A 14,801-nucleotide genomic window follows, 5' to 3' on the forward strand; every position below is an offset into this window, starting at 1 on the left:
TAGCTGCAGAGACTGAGGTGAAGCAGTTGGTGTTACACTGCCACCTTGTGGAAATGCAGGTCTTGTCGCGTTACGTTACCCATGCCGAATAAATGTCATTTTTCCGTGAACACGATATGATATGGCATTTATAACGTGCCTATACACAAGTGTTTCAAGGCGCGAACATATGACGAGCACTTCAAATTGGATGAAAGTAATTGTGTAGCCTTTTCTAGAACAATTGCTATGAAAACGCTTCCTCCACCCGTGTTCCATGCACGCTCCTCATCTGCATGGCTTCTGTTCATCACGTTTATTTAGGAGAGTTTAATAACTAGCGTTTCTCGCAAAACATCTGAGCAGGCATATTTGCGCAAATTCTGCGTCAGATTTAGAACTGAGAGTACTGCAGGATACATCTCTCGCCCCCACCTTTCCCACCCCCACTCCCCCATCCCCCATCCCCCCAACCATTCGTTTGGTAATGGAATTGGCTTTCACTGCAGTTAGTGTCGTACGTGGAGCAAGAAATCCAAGGGTTCTGGAGGGTGGGGCTCTACACGAGTAAAGAAACAATATTTGGCAGGGATGCCTAAGGAGTGTCTTTGTTTTAAGTGCATTAAGCAAACGAGGGGAGCACACACGTATTACGAAACTATATGTTGCAGAAGTGTAAAAGGAGTGTCCTGTGCAGCCTTCGCATTGCAAGTAAGGTGGCAAAGGGAAGTGTATAAAACCTGACTAAAATAAAACTGTTCAAACAGAAAAACGAAATCAAATCAAATATAGTATCCAATCCCTCACTTCTTTTGAAGGAAATACATGATTCCCATGTATTCATTTACTGTAGTCAAGTATTTTTATTTCAAAACTTCATGATAACAATGTGTTGCAAAAACCAAACCACGTATTCTCCATAGTACTTTTTTCCTTCAAAGTATTACAAAACAAATAGTAAAGTTTATAAAACGGGAACCAAAAAAACAATACAGCAGCCATAAATGTCCGAGACCCGATGGCCAAGCTTGGTCTTTGACCCACACTTGCCTAAACTCACTCACAAGCGCGGCCATTCACTTAGTCTTCGCCCCCCACTTTGTCCTCGCCCCCACTTAGTCTGAGGCTTACGCTGATCCCATAGCTTGTCCGTCAACGCTTACTAAGCACATGGACTAGACCCCAAAACGTATGCTGTTGCCTAGGGATCTAGGCCCAAATGAAGGACGCACACACGGAGAGATAAGAGGAACTTCTTTATTCTTTCACAACCAAACTGGAACTGGCACTCGCAGCGCACGTGCCCCATAACCCCCTTGCCCAGTCAAACTCCGCCTTTCCAACGGAGGGGGCTCACGAGCGTTAACCCCTTGAGTCCCGGGTAACACTACCCCCGGACAATATGTCCAAACATCAACTTGACACGCTGTGTCTCAACAAATAACTCAACACTCTTCAACAAGTCTCATCGGCTTCTTTATGAGCCGTCTCGGCCTCTCACCTCGAGTCCCCAGATCAGGCTCCTCTTCAATCACTTCACTCTGGGCCATGTCCCGGGGGTCCCCTTCCGGGGGAAACCACTCATCATCCCTCGGCATCCGTGGTTCCGGTGAAAGTGCCCTTTGGGTTCCTTCCGTGGGCTCTCTCCTTGTATATGGCCTGAACTGCTGACAGTTTCTGGTGATGGTCCTGTTCTCATCTTCCGCCGTCACCATCGTGCCTTTCATGGCAACAATCCTCATGGGGCTTGGAGCAAACCGCGGGTCTGTCTTCCTGCTTGCCGGCTGCTGTACCAGGACTTCGTCTCCCACCTGGAGCTCCGGCAGCACCGCTCCTCTTCGTGCATCGGTGCGACGCCTCGCAACCTCTTTTGCCACCGCATCTCTCTGGAGCAGATCTTGGTCGGCCGGCTCAGCCTGCACCGTACTCCTCGGGATGCGAGTTCGCACCACATATCTGAACATGAGCTCTGCAGGCGTCTTATTTGTGACCTCGTGAGGAGTGTTCCTGTAGTCTCTTAACAAGCGGCATAGCGCTTGGTGTGTATCAACGGCGTCCAGCCGTGCCCTCTGAATGGTCTTCTTAATCGATCCCATAAATCGCTCCGCCATTCCATTAGCCTGGGGGTGACGTGGTGTGATCTTCATGTGCCTGAACCCCAGGTGCTCTGCCAATGTCCCAAATTCGTGTCCACAGAACGGTGGTCCGTTGTCGGATTTGACCCACTTGGGGATCCCCCACTCACTAAAGACCTCTTCTATCGTTGCCGCAACTTGAGAGAACGCTGTGGAACTGACTCTCTTGGCAATCGGGAATCTTGAGTGTTCATCCACGAAGAGCAGAATGTAGTCGCCCGCTTCAGTGGGCCCGTAAAAATCCATGGCTACTCGTTCCCATGGGTGCTCAGGTATTTGAGTGTGTTGGAGCGGGGGCGGACGTTCTGCAGGGGCTGTGCACTGACAGGCGTGGCAGTTCTTCACCCACTCGTCCACAGCTGCGTCCAGGAAGGGGAACCACACATGGCATTTGAGCTGCTTCTTTGTGTTCTCCGCTCCCCTGTGACCTTCGTGCGCTATGCTGACCACCTCGCTCCTGAGTGTGGCAGGGATGACGATCCTGCACCCTCTGAGCAGAATGTTATCGTCCTTTACCGCCAGTTCACCATGGACCCTGGCTAGCCGTTCGATTTCTTGCTTGTTCACGCCCGGGTGAGCTAGGGTGGCTCTCTGGTGATCTTTCCACTTGTTGGCCGTCGTGAGGCTGATCGCCAGGGCTGTCGTGGGATCGGCTGCCGATGCGGCCGCTACCCTTTCAAGTGATAGTGCCGGGGGCAGCGCCTGAGCCGCCACATATTGCACATACGCAACGTCACCCTTCCGTGCCAGCGGGGCCCCTACTGGGTGTCGGGAGAGGTAGTCAGCGGGGTTAAGGTCGCCCCCCGGGCGGTGTACGATATCGTAATCATATTCCTGGAGGCGGATGCCCCACCTCTCGATCCTCGGTGGCATCTTGGTATGCGGGTTCCCAAACAATGAGAGGAGTGCCTGATGATCGGTGATCAGCGTAAACTTCTTTCCGATTATAAAGTTATGAAAATGCTCACACGCCCAGACGGCTGCCAAGCTCTCCTTCTCGGCTTGGGAGTAGGCTAGTTCAGGTGTTGATAGCGCTCGGCTCGCGTATGCAATCACGTGTCTGGGGTTAACATCCGCGCCACTGGTTTGGGCCAGAATGGCGCCGAGGCCTACGGGGCTGGCGTCGACTACCACCTCGGTGTGCCACTGTGGGTTAAAATATGCGAGGCGATGAGCCTCGGCGAGGGCTTGCTTGATGTCCGCGAAAGCCTGTTGGCAGGCCTGTGTCCATTCAAACGGCGACTCCTTCTGTAGCAGTTTCCTCAGCGGGTCTGTGATGGAGGCATAGTGGGGGATGTACCTCGCACAGTATCCTGCCATGCCAAGGAACGAGCGGACGTCCGCCACTTGTCGGGGCTCGGCAAGGTTGGTGATCGTCTCGACCTTCTCAGGGTCAGGCAGCATGCCGTCCTTGGAGAAGATATGTCCAAAGAACTTGAGTTTTGTTCTGCTGAACCGGCATTTTGATATGTTGAGCGTGAGGCCGGCACTCTGAAGGGCTTCGCATGTGTCGTGTAGAGCCCTGTCATGGGATTCCTTGGACGATCCAAAGACGAGAATGTCGTCGCTGTAATTGAGAGCCCCCTTGATAGGTCGGATGATCTGGCGTATAGTTTCCTGGAAGATCTCAGCGGCAGATGAGATTCCAAAGTTCAGCCTCCGGTATCTAAAGAGCCCATCGTGTGTCGCAAACGTGGTTATGGGCCGGGAATCAGGGTGGAGCTCCAGCTGATGGTATCCCTGATTTAAGTCCAGTTTGGAGAACATTTGGGCACTGTTCAGCAGCACAATCATGTCCTCAATACATGGTCCCGGGTGTCGCTCCCGTTGAATCGCCGTGTTGGCCACCCGCATGTCCACACACAAGCGGATCTTACCCCCTTCCTTGGGTACCACCACAAGGGGGGACACCCACGGCGTCGGCCCCGTCGCCGGTTCAATAATGTCGTCGCGGAGCAGTTGCTGGAGCGCCTCCGAAACTGTCTCCTGAAGGTGGAATCCGACCCTTCTGGGATGTTGCGGCACTGGACGCACGTTGGGGTCAATGTGGAGCCGGATGGGGGGTCCCTGTAGTTTTCCTAGCCCCACGCAGAGCTTGGGGAAGGCCTCCGCGATGTCTTCTTGTGAGACGAGCGATTGAGTTTGATGATAGGCAATCGCATCTACCGTGTTCCCCTGGCCGGGTTTGGCCGCTGCGGCAGTGATCACGTCTCCCGCATTCACGTGAATTTCGATCAGTCCGAGGTGCGACGCCGTGTGGTAGCTAAGGAGGCATCGGCTCTTGGCGAGGGACCGTATCACGTGAATGGTCGCATCGACTTGCCGCCCGTTCAGGAGAAGGCACTGGGTGAATTGACCCACCGTTTGGAGCGGGGTGGCGGCACCCCACTGGAAGATTCTGGAGCGAGACGGACTGAGCTGTGGCGGGCATGGTATCCTGGCGTAGTCTTGTTCACCCATGATGTTCACTGTGGCCCCAGAGTCGATCATAAATTGAAATTGGCAATTCGCCATCTTGAGCGGGATCTGCGGGGCCTCCCTGGCCTCTTTGTTGTCGAGGATGAGGTTCACGAACTCATCCTGGTCGTAGTGGTCCTGCGGCGCGTAGTAGGCCGCCGCCTGGTCGTCTTGGCAGAGGGTTTCCGGCCTGTATTCTGCAGGCGGGTTGTCGTATTCGTCTGTGAAATGTCTGGGCTGTTCGGCCTGGTCATACGGAGGGGCATATCCTGCCGCTAGGTATTCGTCCATCGCACGAACGTAACGCCTCTGGCCGAGGCCCTGTTGATATGGTCTCGGCTGGCTGTATTGCAGGGGTTGCGGGCGGAACGGCATTCTGGGGGCCGCCTGGGGCCGCATCGGTGGAAATGGTACGCCCTCCCTGCAAACGGAGTGAAAGTGTCCTTCTCTCCCGCAGTTGGTACATCGCTGGGACAGGGCTGGGCAAGACCCTGAGTGGGGGAAGGACATCCCGCAGCGGTAGCACTGTCTTTGCAGACGCGGGGTTGACATCGACGGGGCAATCGGTGGTCTATATGGCTGAGGGCCCCTGTCGCCTTGACGGGGGGGCAGTATGGCGGCCACGAATTCCCCTGAGTCCACTTTCGCGTTGTTGGAATGGCCCATGGCTGAGGCCTGCGCATCCACCCTCTCGTGGATGCGGGCGAGTTCACTGACCTCGGGCATGGTGAGCGGTTTCTTGAGGAGCTGTTTCTTGAGTGCGGGGGAGAGGCATCCCTCGATCACCCTCAGCCGGATAGCTTCCTCTAACGAGAACGCATCAAATTGGCAGTTCGCCCCTTTCACCCGTAGACGTGTGATGAATTCGTCGACGGTCTCTTGCGGGAGTTGGGTGCATTGATTGAACAGGTATCTTTCATAGTCCCGATTGACTTCGATGATAAGCAGTTTGTCCAAAGCGCCGATCAGCTTGGGAAAAGTGTCCTGGTCTGTGGGCGGAATGGCCTTGACGACCGTTTTGATCTCTCCCCCTACCAGGTTAAGGAAAATGTCTCTCATATTGGGGGAGTCCCCGTCGCCGGAACCTCTCACGAAGTGTCGAAAATCGTCCATCCAGTCGGTCCATCTGGGGCCTTTGGTGGCCTGAGGAGTCATAGTGAACGGCGGGGGCAGTCGTAGTTGAATCGACTTCGCCACCCGTGGCAGTTGAGGCGAGCCCTGGCTGGACCCCGGGTTGGAGGTGCTCATGGCGCCTGGGAGAGAAGGCCCACGGGTGCGCGGGCGGGGTCGCTTCCGCGGAGGTTCGACGGAGGAGGTCCGGCAAGGCGGATTCGGCGGAGTGCCGTGTTGCGCGGAGGTGGAGCAGGAGGAGGGGGCTCGCTGGATCGGCCACCACAGGCGGACTGCCGTAGGAGGAGGACTCCGGTGCGCGGGAGAGATCCTCGTCGCCAAATGTTGCCTAGGGATCTAGGCCCAAATGAAGGACGCACACACGGAGAGATAAGAGGAACTTCTTTATTCTTTCACAACCAAACTGGAACTGGCACTCGCAGCGCACGTGCCCCATAACCCCCTTGCCCAGTCAAACTCCGCCTTTCCAACGGAGGGGGCTCACGAGCGTTAACCCCTTGAGTCCCGGGTAACATATGCCAAGAAGAAGCGCATCGACGTCATCAGGAAAAGGGAAAACTGTGCAAATTTCAAAGAGAGTTTTGCTCTGAAAATTCTGTAAAATCGTTCAGATGACAACGTACCCATCAAGAACTAAACGCTCTGGAAAGTACCCGAACATTATACATGTTAGCCTCATGGTTTCATAGAAACCCATGCCCATGAGCAAAGAGTAAACGAATGGTTTGAGAATACATTTAAAATTATGAAAAGGATTCCAAGATGGCCGCCGACATTAGGTAGACGTGTGTCGGCGGCAGCGCTCCGAGAACCCTCAAGTCTGTGAAGCATTCCACCACCCCCTTCCAGGCAAATAAGGGGCAGAAAACCGTGTATTTCCTAGCCCGCTTGTGCCTTCGGGCAGTTAGCAGCCAGCAAGCGGTATACGGGCCGCAACCCACATGCTTGCGGGGAGCAGAGTACAGACGACTGGCGGGCGGGCCCAGGGATCGGCACGGACCAGAGGGAGAGCGAGACACCAGGGAAGTCACGGCAGCAAGGAGTCCAGCCGAGTCGCGGCTGCCCCTCGGCACAGTGGAGCGGAGGTCCAGCGTGGCTCCCTGCGATCCAGAACTGCATCGGCCCGGGAGTGTACCCGAGCATGGGGCTCGTGGCACTTCCCCCTCCGAGGTGGTCTCAGTTCGGAAGGGTGCTCGAGCGAGGCGTTTGTGGTGGCTGCCCTCCGGCGCTCCGGAGCTACGGTGGCCCGGGCGAGCGCCCAATAGCAGTGCTTCGGGTGCCTTCCCCCAGAGCCTCTGGAGCGACTTGGGCCCGAGGGGGGGCCGCGAGTGTGGGGCTAGCGGAGATAGCCCGCCGGGGGCTCCAGTGCATCCCCGGCACGGATGAGATTGCGGCCCAGGAGGGCACCCGGACACCCACGGTGAGGAGGCACGGGGTAGAAGCCGGAGGCAATAGCCGGCAGCACGGGTGCCCAGGGGCTCAGCCCCGGAGGCCTAGGTACGGGGGAATGCAGCTGCCCTCCGGAGACAGCCTCACATGGCCATAGCCCACAAAGAACGACTCAATATTCCACCCAGGGGGTAGAACTCCTACGAATTGGGTCACCAGAGGGAAGCTGTGGATTTCGGGAAGGCCATACCACCAGGGCACAGACGGGCTGGTAGGCACTGGTGGCCGTCGCTTCAGAGGAGTTAAGAAAAGCTGAGGGGGCTGGGGACAATCTAAACCCGCTGTGGACGATACCCATGAGTGGCGATCCCCTGCCCGGTCCAGACTTGGCTGGGAACAAAAAGGAGGAAGACTAGCAGACGCCCCAACTCCTGGGGTGGCAGGGAGGCTGTTGGGGGAGTGCACACCAAAAGAACAGATCATTAGGGGAGCTGGGTAGCAGCGCCGGATCGGGACTCTGACCTCCGACCCCCCCTTGAGATGTCCAGAGACTGGAGGTGAGGACCAAGTGGGCACGAGTCTTGGCGTGGCGGGAGCGGCGGCCACATTTCATGCCTGCAGCAAGACAACAGTAGCATGGTGGCCAAGAACAGGAGCAGATCCATGAGGAGTGGGCTCCCCCAGGCGGAAGAATCAGACCCTCTCATAGCTATGTGGGCAAGTAAGGATGCACAGGAGGAGAGAAGCTGCCAGCAGGATGGGACCCATGAACAGACTCAGCCCGGCGGGTCGCACCAGGCGTCCCTCCTCTCCCGACAAGACTTACATGGGGAAATGCTTTCCCTGCAAAATTCGTTGGCGAAGACATTCCAGGAACAATTTCAGCTGATACAATCTGACTTAAATCAGGCCCTGTCTGATATCAAGCAGGAGATAGGCCAACTGGGAGAGAGAACGGACCTGGTGGAAAGAAGCCTACAGGAGGTAAGCAAGGACACAAAGGAGAATAGTGAGGCGATTGACCGATTGTATACAGCAACACGGAACCTGGAGATCAGAATGGAGGACTTGGAAAACAGATACAGACGGATCAACATTAGGCTACAGTTGCTGCCGGAGACTGTCCTGGACAGGAATTTGAAAGAGACAATTCAAGAAATGTTTGCCGATCTACTGGGGGGGAAGAAACACTGGACAAGATTGAACTAGATAGAGTGCATAGAGTGGGTCGCCTCAACACCACCCGGAATTCAAGACCAAGAGACGATAATGTACAATGGACAGAGAATTGAGCTCTATCAGGATCTCGCCAGCAGCACTCTACTCAAAAGGAGACAGATGGGCCCCGTAATGGCGAAGATCCAGGAGCAGGGGGTCAAGTGTAAATGGACTTTTCCTTTTGGGCCTCTGTTCGAGTGGGAGGGGACTCAAAGACAGATCACATCGCCGCAGGAAGGGGCGGCTCTTCTACAGATCGATCTAGATCAAGATCAGGGGATGCCCAGTCCGAGGAGGAGACCGGACCCGGGGGATGGCCCTAGACTCTGACCATGGGAATGGTCAATTGCAGGGGAAGGGAAACGTAAGGCGGGCTTGGCGGGGCCCAACCTGCGGAGAAGGAGAGAAGGGCTTGCTTGTGGATGAGGGTGCGAAGGCAAATGCGGTCTAACATGGAGGGAGTCTATATAAAAGGGGGTGGTGGCTAAAAGGGTTGACAATGAGGGGAGGAGGAGTAAGGAGCAAACATTATGGGGTCGGTAAAGGCGTGGAGGCCTGAGAGGGGGGTTTGGGAAAGTTGGCCTGGTATGCAGGCCCTTGGGGAGGAGGGCAGAGGGGGAGGGAACAGGGGCGGAGATTAGGGTTCAGCCACTCAGTGTTCACTCTAATAGAGGAAAGGGATATCTGGGGTGTAAACCCGAGTTCCGGGCAGGGGGGGAGGTTTCACAGGGAATTACGAAGGGGGAGGTCATCCATCTTTGACATTCAAGTGGGTCACGCATAATGTTAGGGGGCTCAATTCTCCATTAAAGAGGAAGAAGCTTGAGCTTTTCACCAAAAGATCCCACTCGGATTTTCTAGGCTTGCAAGAAACATATCTGCTACATGGGGACCAGCATAGACTCAGATTAAGGGGCTTTGACCAAATAGTGCACGCCTCAGGAGAGACAAAATCAGGACGGGTGCCCTGGCGATAGGTAATATGACCAATTTCAGGATAGACGAGGCGATTAGAGACAAAGAAGGCAGATACTTAATGGTAATAGGATCAGTTGGAGATGGATTCTACACGATAGTAGTGGGCTACGCCCCCAATTCAGAACAGGAAGCATTCCTTCGGCATCTCCTGCGGAGGATCCGGGAACACTCAAAGGGTCCAATAATTTTAATTGGAGACCTGGACAGAGCAAGGGACAGGTCAGGCAGCAAACCTAAGGGAGGGGGAATAGTGGCTTCATCTGACTTGTGGGACAGAATGTCAGCTGTGGACTTGCGAGACTTTTGGAGGGAAGTGAAAGGGGATGATGAGGGGTTCACCTTCTTCTCAGACGTCCATGGGACACAATCGAGAATATATTACTTCTGGGTCTCAGTGAATCTAGTGGGGAAGGTCAAAGAAATGGAGGTGGGCCCTATGGACATAAGAGACCATAAAATACTCACAATGCAGCTTCAACTGGGCTACTTGAGGAAGAGGCTAAGGGGTTGGAAATACCCTGAATATCTGTTACGGGATCCTGTCATTATGGGAGAGATGGAGAGTAAGATAAAAGAATACTTTGAAAGCAATAAAAGGGGAGAAACGGGGGAGGATATCCGATTGGATGCATTCAAGGCTACAATACGGGGCGAAATTATGGCAGCCAAAGCACAAAAACGTAAGCAGATGTTAGCCCTGGAGACCCGGTTAGAAGCAGAGGTGGAGGAGGCAAGGAAAAAAGCTGTAGAGACACCCAGCAGACGCAATTATAGGGACTATAGAAGGGCGGTGGGCCAGATGAGCTTGCTACGAACTAAAAAATCAGAAGGAGCCCTCTTATCGGTGAGGCAGAAATTCTATGCCAAGGCCAATAAGACTGGCACCTTACTGGCACAACTTCTCCAGGGGGCAGAGTCGAGAAATACAATCACAGCCTTACACACCGGTGAGGGTGACAGAGTTACCCAACTCGAGGACCTACAGGAAACCATGACTGAGTATTATGAATCACTCTATAGGTCGCAAAACCCCCAGGGGCGACTCCAGGAGACATTTCTACAAAGGGTCCAATTGCCTGTGGTAGGGAGGGAGGCTCAAGAAATTCTTAATCAAGAAATTACGGAAGACGAGGTGAGGGGTGTTATAGGGAAGTTGCCCCTGAGCAAAGCCCCTGGCCCCGACAGCTTCCCGGCCGCCTTCTATAAATGGTTTGCTGGGCTACTGGTACCACACTTAACCCATCTTTTTAACACTTTCAAAGTCATTGGCGGTATAACCCCTTCCATGAGGGAAGCTAAAATCTCCTTGATCCTGAAGCTGGGAAAAAACACTCTGGAAAGGTCCTCCTATAGACCGATAGCCCTTATCAATGTAGAGTGGAGGCATCGGGGCTGCGTATCAACATGAGAAAATCCGAATTAATGGATCTGAACCTGGGGAAATAGGAGCGGGAAGAGCTCAAAAGACTCTCTCTGTTCGCATGGCGCCCTGGTGGGATTGTGTATCTAGGGGTGAAGATAACACTGACGCTCCCCGGGTGGTTCGCGGCTAATTACCCCCCGCTAGTAAAAAACATCAGAAAAGATCTCCACAGGTGGCGGAATCTCCACGTCTCCTGACTAGGGAGAATAGCAGCTATAAAGATGGTCATACTGCCGCGTCTCTTATATCTGTTCCAGGCTGTCCCTCAGACAGTCCCGGAGAGCTTTTTCAAGGAGCTTCGAACCATAACAAACAAATTTATCTGGGAGGGAAAGAGAGCCAGGGTCAGTAGACAGTCACTCACAGCCCCGAGGAAAGAGGGCTGACTGGCCCCTTCCTGATTTTAGACAATACTATGAGGCTGAGCAGCTGCGGGTCATTAGGGAGTGGCTCCAACAAGGAGTGAGGCACTGGGTGAAAATGGATAGGGCAGTAACTAAGCATGACCTGGACGAGGTGTTATGGCTCCCAAAATGCCACCGGCCTAAACACATGTACATGAGTTCCATCACTAAATTGGTAGCTGATAATTGGGATAGGCTGATCCGGCAAAGAGGCATTACTACCTTTCCATCCCCGTTTACAGCAATATTCGATAATGGGGATTTCACACCTGGGCTGAAGAGGGGGGGCTTTCAAAAAATGGCAGGAAGGGGGGTGCAGGAGGGTGCAGGATTTGTTTATTGGGAAGGATATCAGCTCTTTTTCCGAATGTAAAAGGGATTTACCCTGGGGGAGGAGAAGAGATTGCGGTATTATCAGTTACGTCATTGGTTGATGCACCCAGAAAACAAAGAGGCGGCTATCAGAGACCCCACTAAATTTGAAAAATTCTTAATGTCTAATGATGGCTCAAAAGGGCTGATATCGCAGCTGTATAGAATTTTAGATGAGGCCACGCCGAGGCAAAGCTGGGCCTTTATGGGTAAATGGGAAAGGGTTCTGGGAAGAGGAATAGAGAAGAAGGAATGGGAGAGACTATGGAGGATAATCCCGAAATTAGCAAGAGCATCCCAAACCCAGGAGGCCTGGTACAAAGTTATATATGGTTGGCACTACACTCCGGCCCGCTTACACAGTCTATACCCTGGGACATAGAGTAACTGTTGGAGAGGGTGTGGGGCGGTGGGAACAGCGGAGCACATCTGGTGGAGGTGCCCTCGGAATTGATTGTGTTGGTAATTCTGCACGAAGACACGGAATGTGCACCCGGAGCTAGGGAAAGAGCACAGGTAATGCTTACTATTGCAGGAATGGCATAGATTGCCCAGAACTGGAAAAGCCCGACAATACCAGCATTTCAGGATTGGCTCCGGAAAGTCTGGGAGATAATCGCGGTGGAATGGGCGACATACGCTATGAACAATGCGCTACAGAGCTTTGCAAGTGAATGGGGTGAAGTGATAGTCTTTCTCAGAGACGACTTTAGGATTGGTTGGCGTCCGCAGCGTCTCAGGCTATTGGGCCTACAGTGAGCAATGGGGGGGATTGACAGCACCTTAGAGAGTCAGGGAACACTGGGAAGTGGCTTGTTTGTTTTCTTTGGGGGGGAAGGGGGTTGAAGGGAGGTAAATGGGGGGACTGTTGGAGTTGTTCATGTTTAAAAATGTTAATAAAAAGAAGTAAAAAAAAAAGAATTATGAAAAGATCAATGAGAAACCTAGATCCTAAATGAAGAAAATTTCTATCAATTCACAATAAACTGCTTTCAGTAGCGATGCCACAGGCTGTCAACACACGATTGTGGGGGGAAAAAGAAAACCTCCATTCAAAAGCGACTGGTAACTCTGGCTTTAAATATTCAGAGCTGTTTGTAATCTATGAAGAACTGACCTCTCTCAATTTAAGCAGTTACAATTCAACTCCCATTCCAGACTTCTTCATAAACAAACTCACTTCTGCATTCCGAAAAAAAAATTACCTCTTTCCAGGATAACATTAAGTCCCAGAAAAAACGCCTGCCACACCCTTCGAGGATCAATCTGGAACCCCACTTCTCCTCTTTCCTCAGCACCTCGCAAAGGGCACTAAAAATAGTCCACGCCAATCTCTCAAAGCATCCGGGGAACAATGCCACCCCAGTTCTGCGGCAATCCTAAATAAGTCAATGCTTCTGTCAGCATCTCCTCCATTTGCAATGCTCCCCTCTTCAGGCAAATTACCAGGAGGCCTCAAAGAACCCACAATCACCTTGTTCATACAACAGCAAAATAAGACAAAGGGGACCGAATTTCCAATATGCACCTCACAATCAAAAACATGGAGGAAGACGTTTGCTCACCACTTTCTAACCTCAGAGAAAAGTATGAATTTCTGACCGAAGATCAGTCTGGGTTCAGGCCCAATAAGGGCGCAGAAATCTCCCTACATCACCCACAAGAACATATTCAGGTTTCCACGGTCCATGACCTGGTTCATAATGCTGCCCTTCTACAAAGATGGCAAGCAATAATGGGTACCAATGATCCTGCCCTAGACCAGATAGCCTCCTTTCTGACAGAACATTCCATGCAGGCCAAAATGGGGGACCTCAAATCCATGCTGTTCCCCCTGAATAGAGGAGTCTATAAAGGATTAATTATTTCACCCTGGCTCCTCGACTCCTCGCTGTCATGCCTTTTGAGCCTTCCTTGATGCTGATGTTGATGAGATCAAAGTAAACCTATCAAATAAATGGCTGATTGATAACAATCTTTGCCTCAATCCCAGTAAAACATAGATAATCATCAGGACGCACAGCTGGCCTGGCTCAACGCCTTCACCAAAGCAAGAAAAAAAACACAAAAACCTACGTATCACATTTATTTTGAGCTATCCTTTGTCCTGCCCTGCAGGTAAACAAAATATCATTTCTAACTATATGCAGCCAGGAAAACAATTCCCTTTCTTCTTGAGATGGCGCAAAAAAGTTGAGTCAACAAAAGGATAAATGCTGCTCATTCAGAAAAAAGCCGCCAGATTGGCCCTCGGCCTAAAACCACAAGATTCAATGTCTTCTGGCCTGAAAGCACTAAACTGCCTACCTATAGACACCAGGATTCATTGCACGGTAAGACTATCTCTGTTAACCTCAAACACCTCTCCCATTCCTGAAAACATATCTCCATGGAGAACCTTCAGATCAGTAGTAGGAATCATGCTCATAGCAGCAAAGTACAAAAGAGACAAACCAGTGGCCATCCCCTTACTTTCCTATAACTTAACTTGTGCAACTCCATCTGAACAAAACTATCGTTGAAGAAGTACTTTGGCAACGTCAAGAGAAAGCTTTAAAAAGGGTTTTCCAACCTAGAGCCACTCAGCACCGCTTATGAAAGCTACTATGACAAATTGTAACTTCCACACGAACAGCACCTCCCTCCACACTCAACCCTTACCAATAGCCCTCATCTTCCGGTTGCCCTACATTTCCCTCTTTTTTCATCAGATGCACTAGAAAGCTTTACATTGCTCCTGCGATGCTCTTTGGGATCAGAGCTAAACCAATACAGCTTCCACTCTGTTAATCTCAAAATTGCCACAGATTAAGAAGGGCTGTCATATCCATTAATTGTTGAAAACCTACTTTGATTTGTGCAGTATATTAAAAATGTGCTATGTCTGTACTGAAAATGTTTACTGTACTAACCCAACCGTACTGCTCCCAATTATTTTATGTTTTTTCTCTCCTCATACCTGCTGCCAGCCTTTCTTTGCTCATCCCCACTGTCCCCTCAGCATTTGAAGCTACTTAGTTGGCAATAAGAGCGATACTAAACAATAAAATCTCGGTGGAGAATTGAACAGCAGGAAATTGAAATAGTGAAAAGAGTAAAATACTTAGGTTTTACTATTAGAGCTAATCCTTCATGGCAGGTCCTAAAATCGGAATTAGAGTGCAAACCGCATCAATATATGTGCCAATTAAAAAAACGTATAGGTTTGTTTTATCGATTTTCATTGATGCCTCTTATAAAGTTATATAAGAGTAAAATCATCCCCTCACTTCTATACGGGATGGAATGTACTCCATGTGCACGCAGGATCAACTG

General features: G+C 51.8%; 1 protein-coding gene across 2 annotated transcripts in view; it reads right to left on the minus strand.

The window, feature by feature from the left end:
• The window catches only part of LOC138510377 (coiled-coil domain-containing protein 171-like), a 3,784,015-nt gene that overhangs the window by 397,283 nt on the left and 3,371,931 nt on the right, over positions 1–14,801 (minus strand). The window lies entirely within an intron of this gene.

The sequence above is a fragment of the Ambystoma mexicanum genome, chromosome 6p (assembly GCF_040938575.1).
Source record: "Ambystoma mexicanum isolate Mex_15411 chromosome 6p, UKY_AmexF1_1, whole genome shotgun sequence".
NCBI lineage: Eukaryota > Metazoa > Chordata > Amphibia > Caudata > Ambystomatidae > Ambystoma > Ambystoma mexicanum.